The sequence below is a fragment of the Primulina tabacum genome, chromosome 1, assembly GCF_025594145.1.
Source record: "Primulina tabacum isolate GXHZ01 chromosome 1, ASM2559414v2, whole genome shotgun sequence".
Classification (NCBI taxonomy): Eukaryota; Viridiplantae; Streptophyta; class Magnoliopsida; order Lamiales; family Gesneriaceae; genus Primulina; species Primulina tabacum.
Genome location: NC_134550.1, coordinates 43,674,632 through 43,688,723, shown reverse-complemented (window position 1 = coordinate 43,688,723; position 14,092 = coordinate 43,674,632). Strand labels below are relative to the sequence as shown.

General features: G+C 36.1%; 1 pseudogene; it reads left to right on the top strand.

Moving 5' to 3' along the window:
* The first annotated feature begins 5,534 nt into the window (after positions 1-5,534).
* The window catches only part of LOC142520876 (topless-related protein 3-like), a 9,821-nt pseudogene continuing 1,263 nt past the window's right edge, over positions 5,535-14,092 (top strand).

Genomic DNA, 14,092 nt, shown 5'->3' with positions numbered 1-14,092 from the left:
CACTGCACTAAGCTGAACTGATCGGTAACTGGCTACCGGGGAGGCTGAAACTGAACTGAGCTGGCCGGTCACTGGCGACCGGGTGGTACCATACTGAACTGATCGGTCACTGGCGACCGTATAAAATAACACTCCCACATAGTGAATGAACCACAAGCCATATCGCATAAATCTCAAAAATAATCATTTTCTATTTAATGCACGTAAAATAATTAACTGGCGTAATGAAAATGTCCCGTAATTTTACCAACTGGATTGGATTGGATCGTTCCCAGGCTCGCTGCAACCTAACTGTGCCATGAAAAATATGCAATAGCTTAAACTTGACCAACTATGCAATTTACGTTCAAAAGATGCGACTATGACGCCTAATGACTTCGCATTTAATCATGACTCCGAGCCAACCTGAACCGACACTGAACCGACGTATAGTCATGATTAAAATACGCTGAAAAATCATAAAATAATGTTCCTAAAATGATAGGGTCGAAATCTAGGTGGAATGGAGGCCAAGACACGAAACGCTCTTTCGAGAGTCAATTTGGCACATTGCACCGTAAATTCTCGTACGACCTCAAAAATGATCCAAATGACGAACGGTCAAAAACATGACCTTTCTAACTCAATGAGGCACTGTCCAGTCCAAGGCCATGGGCTAAAAGCCAACCAAGAACTCAAACAAGCCTTCTAAACGACACAGCAACTTGCTGTAATTTCCAGCAGCTGCGCAACTACAAGACTCGCGTTGGTTTCGAGACTATCGGCCATTAGGGGAGTGAACCACCGACCAGAGACTCTTACCAACATCCCAAGGAATGATTTGAACCATGGCTAAGGGCCCTAGGCCAGCCACAATCCGCATCACACCATAACTCAACCGAAGGGTCCAACCGAGAGCATCTTGAATGCGTGTGTAGTGTTTATGCTATGATCGATGTCTCGTGTCGTTCCAATGGCCATTTGATTGACCATGGCACGATCTAGACATCTAGGAGCATGATATGAACCGTGGCTAAGGGCCATAGGCAACCAAGATCCATACCAAGCAACCAAAAGAAACGAACCAAAGCTGTCCAACCGAAGTAGCCGAAGGGGTATAGGGGCTGTTGTGATGTTTTTATTAAAAACCGATGAACCATGGACCAAGCCACCAAAGGGAAACTTAGTCACGTCTTAGACTTGCTAGGGAAGTGATCCAACCATGGCTATAGGCCCTTGGGGCAGCCAAGATCAGATCCCTCCTCCATGACAAGAAACTGAATTTTCGAACAACATTTCTGCACCTATGGGGACTTGCTGTCATTCTGATATTTCAGCAAGCATGGGGCTGGTTTGAATGGACCAACATGGTCCTAATTCATCCTACTACATGTATACAAGCCGCCTTGGGAGCCTGGAGTCGATCCAATACCTGAAACTCACAAACCAAAAGAAATCGTGAAGCTTGCCAAGGAATTCGAAATTCTGCATGTGTTGTTCCAAAATGTTTTGACATGTATCTCGGTTTTTGCTTGAATAAACATGATCATGTACTGAAAAATAAATGATAATATGACTTGATTGAGGTTTGAAAGAAATCTAGACATGCCTGGTTTCGTTTGGAAAGAAAACGAACGAAACAACGACGACGCGGCACGGAGGAGGTGGAGCGCTTCTCTTGTTCTTTCTAGTTCTCGATTTTTCTCCCTTGCTTCCTACTGAATCCCACGGTTTTCCTCTCTCAAAAACACTCTGAATTTTGTGACTAAGGGAGGGGGAATGATGGTTAGGAGAGTGAGGAAGTGGGTGCAAGATATAAGGAAAGAATCAAGACCAAGTCTTCTCATTTTTGAATTTTAAATTTGAATTGATATCAAATGAGTTGGTGGATGCTTCTAGGAGGTAGTGGCCGAAATTTTGCTTATTTCTAGTCTAGGATATGTCCATTAATTAATTAAATTGTGCTCCCAAAATCTAGAATTATCCCTACTAATTACATGCAAAGAATTGGTCAAAGTTGATGAGTTGGAAAATGTATCTTCTAGCACTAAGGGTGGCCAAAAAATGCATGATAAAATAAAGGGAAATGTTGATTATCTAGTCAACTAATAATCCTTGAAAGCCTTACTAATCCTTTAAATAATTTTAGTGAGCTAACCCCTTAATTTAATAACTTAAATGAGTTCATTTCTTAATCACCTCAAATAATTAAATTACATCCTCAAACCTCCCTTTCTAACTTAAATGAACTTACTTGCTAGCTAAATTAACTTCTGGAAATATTTCTCGAATCTTAAATTCTATCTCAAAACTCCACTCCGGTCCGGCCTCACTGAAATACTGAAATGCTAAAAATCAATCTACTGAACTGAAATAATGAAATAATTAACTTCAAACAAACGCATTTAAAATAATCATGCAATGAAGTCAATTAAATTTAAAAATCTAGAATTATGCATGGCTTATACGTCTACTGATTTACGGGTTCTACACTATACGTCGGTTCAGTGTCGGTTCAGGATGGCTCGGAGTCATGATTAAATGCGAAGTCATTAGGCGTCATAGTCGCATCTTTTGAACGTAAATTGCATAGTTGGTTAAGTTTAAGCTATTGCATATTTTTCATGGCACAGTTAGGTTGCAGCGAGCCTGGGATCGATCCAATCCAATCCAGTTGGTAAAATTACAGGAATTTTCATTACGCCAGTTAATTATTTTACGTGCATTAAACAGAAAATGATTATTTTTGAGATTTATGCGATATGGCTTGTGGTTCATTCACTATGTGGGAGTGTTATTTTATACGGTCGCCAAGTGACCGATCAGTTCAGTATGGTACCACCCGGTCGCCAGTGACCGGCCAGCTCAGTTCAGTTTCAGCCTCCCCGGTAGCCAGTTACCGATCAGTTCAGCTTAGTGCAGTGGCCACAGGCGTAAAACATAATCTCAACAGAAAATTTTACCAGATATTTCAGTACAGGCTCCAAGGAGCAAATATTTTTATAGTGATTTCCAGTTCAGTTATGCACGTATTATAATTGCTCAGTACAGATTATTTTCAGTATGCCTCAGGACAGGATATGTTAACTCATGCATATTTTAATTCAGATTTTTACTCGTTACCTGCGATATATGCATGCTGAGTCTTTAGGCTCACTAGACTTGATTGTTGTAGGTACTGATGAGGCCAGGGCCGAGGGCGGGGACCAGTGAGCCAGCTTGGGTCGGCAGTAGTGGCACCCGAGGACCTCAGTGCAGCAGTTGTTATGTTATTCCGCAAACAATTTTTATCAGTTGTTGGATATTTTTAAATTGTGATTTTTGGAAAATTTTATTTTCCTCCGCTGCAATATTTTGAAATATGGAACTTGATTCACCAGTGATTTTTATGAATGAGGCCATTTGAGTTCTTTTAAAAAGAAAATTTTTAATTTTCCGCAAATTTTCAAGAAAGGAGTTTTAGGCCCTTGCAAGACAACCCAATCTACTTCAGATTTCCTTATCCCAAGAAATCCAACTAGACGAATGAGATTATGACATGTGGTAGATAAGATTGAGTTTGGATCTTCTAAACTAGTCTAGATGCATAATGTAAATAGAAGATTATTTCATTTGTTTTTTACATCACTTTCCCTCAGCTTCTTTTTCTCGAGTTTTAGCCATATACTTAGTTTTTTATCCAGTTTATAACTATTTTAATGTCTAGAAGCTTCAGAATAGCGTCGACTTGCTGGAGGGTTCGGTGGACCAGAACACGTAGATCGAGACGTCATCAGTATGATGATGACAGACACAACTATAATCCTGAAGGCTTAAATAATGATTTAATGATCATTAGGAAGAACTTTGAATTTAATGATCATTAGGAAGAACTGTGAAGCATGTTTAGTAATTGTGGATCTGGAATGATAATAATTTCAGTATATTGGTACTGTGTAGGTTCAGACGAGTAGACTTTTTGTTAGATTGTTTTAGCGAGTTACGTGATGTATTGACTTAGATATCAAAGCGTAATATACAAACTTATATTCTACATATTTATCTGTTGGATGATACATGTTTTACTGCTTCAAACATATTATACATGACATATCACGTTGAGCCTGATAATTTTTTTATATATACCTCGCTTGTTTGGGCTGCTCAACCATGTTTTGTATGTGGATGATTGGGTATTGAGAGCTACAATGTCTGACGAGACCTGTGAGTTCTGGACATTGTAGGTCCATCATATCTTGATGATGAGTGTGTGATCCAAAACATGCCTATGACAGAACAAAGACTACACACTCAGGCGCTTTTAGGCTGAACATGAGGTTCTAGACTTGATCCTATTTATCCAACATATTGCATTTGACATGCATCATATCGATTTATGTACTCGTGCATTTTCTTGTTGGACAACTATCACTCACGTTGTGTTTTCATTTTGGACACCTCATTCCACCGGACATGTCTTAAGTTGGACAGTTCGGATGGTCAGAGCAGTGGCTAGAGTAGTTGGGTTTTCGGTAGTGATCCAGTGGAGATTTTATTTGGTTTCTCGTATTCTCATGCAAGATTATGAATTCGATAGGATTGTATTGACGTTTAAGATTAAGATTATTGTTATGCTTTTTTTGGATTATAAGATGGTTAATTTATTTGATTCTCGATGTTTAATTATTGTTATCAAATTTAATAATGCAAATTTATTAGTCTGTTTAGTAGTGAATAATATGATGTAACTTACGATTCAAACATTTATATGATATCTTTTTAATTAAAAAGATCATTACTATAATTAAAACAAAAATTTATAAATAAGAATATATTTTAATGTAAGTATTATTTTTAAAAAACAAAATTAAATATGAAGACTAAAAAACTCTAATATAAAAAAATTTGATAATCATTATTAAAGAAAATGAAATATTTTTTTTAAACGAAGCTAAGAAGTTGGATTACTTATTTATGAGAATAAGAAACTTAAAACATAACATGTATAGTGAAATTGATTGGTGTACTAATTTTAAAATTTCGACTATTTTGATCTAATTGTTGATATAACACCAGAAATTGTTGAAGTGACACTAGAAAATAATAACAAGACTTTGAAAAATATTGATTTGTCAAGTTATTACGTTAACAATTAGATAACAATCGATGAAGTTAAAATTTAAGGTACGAAAATCAAATTTAAAATGTTAATGTAACAAAATGGGAAAAATAAAAGTTAATGAAAAAATCATATCAAAATTATTAAAATGTGTTTTTATAAGTGAATTTTATATAATTATAATTATAATAATTAATTAAATATCTTTAAAATTTTGTTGCTTGTAATTAAATGAGGAAAGCGACATGATGCAGACCTATATATAGCATCTATGGACGTAACCCAAACCCCAAGATTAAGTACATTTAAGTCTTCCATTTCAAATCCGGCCACTCACAACACTTTATCCTCCGTGTCACGCATTCTGATTAGAAGATTACTTATCGCTGATAGGTACTTAGGATTATATAAGTTTTTGAACTTATCAGTGATAAGTCAGTGTGAAAAAGAAGACCCCTGCCAAACGCATCGAAGATAGCGAGACCAAGTCTTTTTTCCCCACCACCACCTCCAATTCGACTCTCTCTCTCCATATATGTATAGACGTCGCATGTATGTATGTATATATCGTAGTCTCTCTCTCTCTATACATCTCTCTCCGATTTCTCTCGTCGCAGCCTTTCTTTCCCTTTCTATCGTGTGCCAGACGGAGAAAACCCTAGGAGGATAGTGAAATTTGGGGCTGAGGTTCCGTCGGTTAGCGGCTGAGATTTGTTGTTGGGGGCGCCGATCTGTTGATTTTGTTGAGTCTTAGGTGGGAAATGTCGTCTCTGAGCAGGGAGTTAGTTTTCTTGATACTTCAGTTTCTGGAGGAGGAGAAATTCAAGGAGTCTGTACACAGGTATCTTAAGCTTCTGCCTTTTTTGTTTGTATTATATTTTGATTTTTTATGTGGTTGAAATTAGCAACTCTTTTTTTTTTTTGCTGTTTGTCTGTTGGTTTGTGTGTGTGTGTGTGTACATGTGATTGAGGATTTTTTTATGAGGATGTGATGGTAAAGTACCAAACTTTAGTGATATACAATTATTTATTTTTAAAGCCAATAAGAAAATAGGAGAACGCATACAGTTGATTTGGTATGATTAGTTGTTTTAGTTACATAAGTTTTATTACCAGCTTTTGCTTTTAGACAAATTTTGAAACTAAATTTATGGCAATTGATTGTTTTTCGATTATGACCTGTTATTACTTCTCAGGCACTTTGTTAACATGACATATTTAGATCACCTCAGATGATGTTTTCAATTAATATCTGTCTATGGAGGAAAATGAGACAAATACAAATCAAGTTGAATAATATTTGATGACCTATACTTCTGTAATTGTTTCGGGTTGGAAAGAGAACGACCATGAATAACTGAAATAGAAATCCTGCTTCTGTTCGACAAGTTATTAAGTAGAGAAGTTGGCGTCTTTGTTATTTGAAGAGTGTTTTTTTCAACTGTAATAACTCTGAACTGCCTTATTTCCTTCTGTTTTAACTCAATGTGAGAATGACATAGCACTAGAATGCTCGAGTCTCGACTTCATCAATCATTTGTTACTCTATCTTTTAGGCTCGAGCAAGAATCAGGTTTTTTCTTTAATATGAAATACTTTGAAGAGAAAGTGCATGCTGGTGATTGGGAGGAAGTTGAGAAATACTTGTCTGGGTTTACAAAAGTTGATGACAACAGATATTCAATGAAGATATTTTTTGAGATACGAAAACAAAAGTATCTTGAAGCTCTTGATAGGTAAACTCAAAATTTGTACTTGGTAGTAAACTTTAAATAGATTTCCACATGATATAATTCAATTTCATTCAATTTGTTCAATCAAAAATATTTTACTTCTTCCCATTTGATTACTAAAATTTCTATCATTAGGCAAGACAAAGCAAAGGCAGTCGAAATTCTGGTGAATGACTTGAAAGTGTTCTCAACATTCAACGAGGATTTGTATAAAGAAATCACTCAGCTGTTAACGCTTGGCAATTTCAGGTAGCTTTCCATTATTAAACAGGGTTCAAGAACTCAACTGGTTATAATTCATGTCTTTTTCATAATTGTCTCGGAAATTATCTCCCTCTTTAACTTGCGGTTTTTTAAATTAAGTATATGATTTCTTTACTACATTTTATCGCTGATGTTTTTAAATGGTAAATTAAATTGAAGAAGTCGTTCTCAGAAAATTGCTTTGAAAACATACAAATCTCATTGTAATTATGAATCTTCTTCATCTATATTTTAGAAATAAAAATATACATTGAATTAATTTCGTGGCTCCTCTGATCTTGAAAATGTGTGTGAAGTCCGTGAATAGATAAATATGGATGACCAACGAGAAGGTTTCACTTTTCATGTTTGATCATATTACTTGTGTTTGCATGAGATCGACTTTTCTCTCTATCAAACTAGGAATCATGCTCGTGAAACTTTTATACTATGTGACAATGGATATCGACAAACTTACATGGCTGTTAAGATTGTCTGAATACATATTTATGATTCACTACAAATGTTTTTGTTTGCTATCAAACACAAGCTAAATATATATTTCATTACAAGATTGACAAGAGCCCAACACATGCTAAGATTCATACCTTCATTTGAAATGGAGTGTTCTCTATTAAAGATGGTGTCAGAGCCCGGAGGAATGTTGAGAAAATGACAATACTTTATCGGAATTGTTTTGTTAATCTCAAAGTGTCCTGAAGTTGTCGTGGACTAACCCTTTTTGAAATCACACTGTAGACTCTTATTGATCCAAGTGAAGTGAAAAGTTATCATTTATTTGTGTGGAAATATATGTACGTATGACATTGGACAAGATGTAATAGCATTTAGAACCGAGGGCACATGCGAAGTGATTGCTGGACTTGAAGCAATACGGTAGGCTTTGGTTGAGTAATAGCAGGGGCAGGAAAACCATTTACAGGAAATAATATAAACATATTCAAAAAACTCGACTGAATGAGTTATTAAATACACGTGGAAACATAAAATTTGCGGAATGTAAATAACACACAAGGTTATAGATATTCGAAGGATAAATCCTTCTCCGCACTTCTTCCACTCCTGAAAGCAATCCACTTGGCAAACTCTTGTACAAATGGCAAGACAATCCCTGGTGTAATTTTATGTCGGCCAACTTGCCAGTTAAACGCTGACAACATCAGTTAAGCACTGAATAGCTCTTCTTTCAGTTTGTATGGAATTATTTTATATGTTGTCATGGTCTGCAAGCTAATCTCTCATTCAACTAATCTAATTATTCATTTCTTTAATATTTTGAGCTGTGAATTTAATTGAATTGGCACCTAAAACTCTCAATAGGTTCTGTAAATGTGAGTTGTTTTTTCTTGAATCTTCTAAGAATAGCTTTTCAACCCTCTCTTGGCTCTTAGCTCCTAAGTAGGCAGCACTTGGCTTGTTCTTGAACGATGCATATTAGTTGCATAGAAAACTAGTAGTTATATATATCGCCGTGACATACCAGTTGGGGATTTTTCAGGATGTTTCTTTGGGTTAGTTCTACTGATAGTTCATCATTTATCAAATAATCCTTATGATTATTTTTAAATATTACTACAAGCGATTATGCCAAACTATCATTAAACCAGTAATTTTGTTTCTATGCCACAACCAACTGTGCATAAAATATGCTAGCAATATAACTGCTATTTTGTTTATCAAAACAAATATGTAACGGTTGAGACCTACCAGAGAGGGATTGGATTTGATTATTTTATGTTATACAATTGTAATGGTGAAGAACTGTTGCTTTGCTGCTGATAGTTGGCTTAGGAAAAGAAATTAGGAAGAAATAGTTTGAATTGTAACTTTAAAGACACCTTCCTCGATGTCCAAGGAAGTGGATTTGTATTGGTTATGTAGTAGATATGATGTTTCTTTTTATTTAGTTATACCTTTTTTTCCCTGATATGAATGACATATTGTAAAACTTACATAAATCGAGGACTGAGGAATGATGAAGGAACTTGTGAGTAAAATTTTGTCGTCTATTCGTTAATTAACTAAATAAATCGTTCTTTTGTTGTGAAATGTAATTATTTGTTTCCTCAAGTTACCCATTGATAAAAGAATATGTATAGTGGAAATTAAAATGGAACTTTTGTTTATCCTAAATTTATTAAACTTTATTGATGGCAGGGAAAATGAGCAGCTCTCCAAGTATGGTGACACTAAGACAGCTCGTAGCATAATGTTGATTGAACTCAAAAAGCTAATTGAAGCAAATCCTCTTTTCCGCGGAAAAACTTGTTTTTCCTACTTTGAAGTCCTCTAGATTGAGAACCCTTATTAATCAAAGGTATACTGGTCTCTGATTTCTACAACCATGTCATTGCGTGCTGTGAGATCAATTGCTGTTATGCCACGTGCCATGAATTTCAATCCCTTGTTTCTTCTCCGTATGTTTATTGTTGAGAGTGGCAAACTTTTGTGCTATTATCTTTCGTCTTTTTCCGATTTTGCTGCATATTTGAAGTGTAACTTTGTCTTTACAGTCTGAATTGGCAGCACCAGCTCTGTAAAATCCAAGGCCAAACCCAGACATCAAAACCTTGTTCACTGATCACACATGCAATCCTCCAAATGGGGCTCTTGCTCCAACTCCTGTCAATCTTCCCAATACTGCAGTTGCGAAGCCTGTTGCTTACACATCACTTGGAGCTCATGGGGTATACAAGAATGTTTGATTATGATGATGTTCTTTACTGATTCTATTTTGTCCTTGTGGTCCAATCATCAACAGGTATGATGCTCGCAAAATAATTCATATCCACTTCTTTTCAATACTTGCAGCCCTTCCCACCTGCAGCAGCTGCTGCCAATGCTAATGCTTTAGCTGGTTGGATGGTGAATGCTGCTGCAACTTCATCTGTTCACGCAGCGGTTGTTACAGCATCTTCATTACCTATCCAGCCTACTCAAGGTGAAAACTTCTACATTTGTCCGAAATTTGGTGCTAAAGAAGCTGAATGGTGACAAGCTTTGTTTTTTCTTTATGAGTTTCTTTATGCAACAAATATGATGGGATGGTAATCGTGTGAATTAGCTATGGTGCTTATCGTATTTTGCTTTTACTTTTTGTATTTTACAACAGTTTCTATCTTGAAGCGCCCAATTACTCCTCCAGCTACACTTGGTATGGTCGAGTATCAGCATGCTGATCATGAGCAACTGATGAAGCGATTGCGTCCTGCACAATCAGTTGAGGAGGTAAGACTGTTGTGTTCAGAATACAAATAATACGACAAAAAATAAGCTGTTTGTTTGTTATTTGAACAATATTTTTATGCTACGTCCAGGTTACATATCCCACTGTTCGCCAACCAGTATCTTGGTCCCTGGATGACTTACCAAGAAATGTAGCTTTCACATTGAATCAAGGATCTCCTGTAACAAGCTTGGAGTTTCATCCTTCACACCATATGTTGCTTCTTGGTATTATATTCTCGTAGTCTGTGTTTGAAACCAATTCTAGACCATGTTTCTCCTTGTGAATTGCACCAGCTGTAATTTTTACAATGTTTATTACCAGTGGGATGCAATAATGGCGAGATAATACTTTGGGAAGCTGGAATTAGGGAGAAGCTGGGTTCGAAGTCCTTCAAAATCTGGGATATACTAGCTTGTACATCAACATTCCAGGTTAATAATGAAGGCTGAATATTATTATTGTATAATTATACCCCTTTACATATAATGATTCACGTCCCTTATATTCTGAAACTCCTAGTAGTGGTTTTTTTGCAGTACAAGTGTTGTTTGCACTGTAGCCTAGACTATTCTTTTTTTTTTTTTAAAAAATAGCATACTTCCAATTATTTGTATGACCATTCCTTTTGTACTTTCAGTCGCTGTTACTGTTTTCTTATAAGCGAAACTTTTGAACAGACTTCTGCTGCGAAGGATGCACCATTTGCCGTGAACCGAGTTACATGGAGCCCAGATGGGACTTTCTGCGGTAAATTTTATATTCCCCAAATGCTGTGGTTAGAATAATATATCTGATCTGTTTGTGATATGTGTTTCTAAATGATGCAGGAGCTGCATTTTCCAAGCATTAATCCATTTGTATGCCTTTGTGGGACCAAGTGACCTGCGCCAGCATCTTGAGGTATTGTGTGTGTTTTTTTTAGTCATTGAAGTGTTTTGGAGCAAAAGGTATTAATTTCATTGTTTCTGCAGATTGATGCTCATATTGGAAGCGGTAAATGACATTGCTTTTGCTAAGCCAAACAAACAGCTCTGTGTTGTGACTTGTGGAGATGACAAGTTGATAAAGGTGACGAGGGAAACTTCAAAATCCATTTGGAAAGATGATATTAGATTCTTATCGCTGTCACCAAAATGACTGAAGGATAAACTTGAAACAGGTGTGGGATGTAACAGGAAAGAAACTTTTTAACTTCGAAGGGCATGAAGCACCCGTTTATCTATTTGTCCTCATCAGAAAGAGAAATTCAGGTATTCCATCAGAGAAGGAATATTATTTTTTTAAAAAGTTCAGTATTGGCTCATTCTTGTAAATCTACATGAAAGTTTAGGAGGAAGGTTGTTTTTCTTTAATGAAGCGAAACTTGCAAAGTTACAAAAATCAGGTATATAGGATTTCTGCTTTGAAGGATGCTATAATTTATGGTTGTCTTCTTTAATCTCATTTCTTTCCCTGTGGATCTGGTTTTTTTTTTGGGGTGGAGGATTCCTGTTGCAATCAATTTAAGTTGAAGTCATTGGAGAGATGGAATATCTTACAGTTTGCTGATTAATTTGGTCTCAAATCCATAATGTCAGAGCCTTATGTCTCCTAAAAGGTTCATCTGGCTGTATAAAAGGACATAAGACCTCAACCTAACCTGGAGATTAATTCGTTTTTTTTTTTCCTGAATCCTGGCAATGTTGAAAATGGAATGTGGAAGTGTTTACTTGATAGACAAAGACCTTACAAAGAACTTGAAATGCAAAACAATAAAAGACGTTCCCCAAAATTGCTGGGTGAGCAAAGATAAAATGTAGTAACTTTCGCAAATACAAACTTTTTTTTGTGAGCCAAACCATGCTCTCACATACAGCCGAGAAATCCTAAAACTAGAAGTGGGAGAATATTAGATTATGGAAAATCTCTTTATTTTACATCTCTCACAAAAATATTCTTGTTATTAACTGTATTTGCAGGATATTCGATCCTCGTTGAAATATTAGTAGTTTAGTTAAGTTCCTTCTTCTTGCCCAAGCATATTTCAAATTGATCTGCTCTGTTGTAGCTGTCACTATTTCCTTGCATGTGCACTTTGTTTTCTACTCTTGTATAGGAGGTCACTTGGTTTCTACAGTACTGGAATGCAAACATTTTTGCCAGCATCTATTGCTTTAAGACTCAAAGGACACTCTTTAAGTGTTGAATAATTTTCTCTTTTGTGGCTGCAGTTTATTTTCTCAACTGCTATTGATGGGAAAATTAAAGCTTGGCTTTACGATAATATGGGATCCAGAGTTTGGACTATGATGCTCACTGGGCATTGGTGCACCACTATGCTATATAGTGCAGATGGAAGTAGGTAAGATACCATTTGTTACTCAATTCTGTGCATCTGGTTATGCTGATTCATGTGCTTTGTCACGTTATTTTTTTAATACAAGTCATTCATGGACATTCTTTTTCCTTTCTAGGTTGTTCTCTTGTGGAACAGGTAAAGATGGGGACTCCTTTCTAGTGGAATGGAATGAAAGTGAAGGTGCCATAAAGAGAACTTATACTGGGTTCAGAAGAAGTCAAATGGTGTTGTGCAGTTTGATACAACCCAGAACCACCTTTCTGGCCGTTGGTGAAGAAATCAAATTAAGTTTTGGGACATGGATAATGTTAAATACTTACGAGCACAGATGCAGAAGGTGGTCTTCCGGTGAGTTGTAAATTTTATTTGTAATGACTAACATCTTATAATATCTAAACTATCTCCTTTATTATTTCGTGGGATAAAATTTAGAATTCGATTCTGAACATATTTTGATGCAGAATCTTCCGCGCTTGAGATTTAACAAGGAAGGGAATCTGCTGCTGTTTACCACTGCTGACAATGAATCAAGATTTTAGCAAATGCTACTGGTATGAGGTCCTTAAGAGCTGTTGAAGCCTCACCTTTCGAAGCTTTAAGATCTCCGATGGAAGCTGGGATTAAGGTGCTACATATTCTTGTTCATCCTAATCTTTAGCTGAGTAACAATGTCATTGCATAACAATATTTCCTTTCTTTTGAGCAGGTCTCTGGATCTTCTGTTGCAATGTTTCTCCTGTAAATTGTAAAGTAGAGAGAGCTCTCTGTTAGGCCATCACCCGTTCTTGTATGTCAAATTTTCATCACCCATTCTTGTATATCAAATTTTCATCACCTATAATGTACAAAGACACTGTTAACTCGTTCTCGATTATTTTTTTTTTTATTTTCTGTGTTGATTGCCTGGATAAAAATACGTAGTAATTTGGAATCAACCTTGTTCTCTTACTTTCTTACTCTATTTCCTTTGCTTTCTGATTATGAACTTCAACTTATGGCTTGTTGTTTCAGAATGGCGTTGACTCCGTGGGTAGAAGCATGGAAAGCCAAGACTTGGATGATGTTAACAATAAGATAAACCCTGGCAGTTGACTGAAATTTTAGACCCTGCGCAATGCCGCATGGTAACCATGCCAGATTAACATGATGCTACCAGCAAGGTATCTATCTATTAATTTATGCTTAATTTTTTGTAAAAATCCATGATATGTTACTATAACATGTTTGTGTATAGGTTGCCCGGCTATTTATACAAATTCAGGTGTTGGAATACTAGCACTGGATCGAATGGTATCCAGAAGCTGTGGAAGTGGGTGGCAATGAGCAAAATCCGATTGGAAAGGTAATGGAATGATTCAGGTGTTTAACTCATGTTTGTCAGCTTATTTGATCCGTTTCATAGATTTTATCTAAATATGCTGTTGTCTAAGGCCACTGCCAATGTTGTCCCA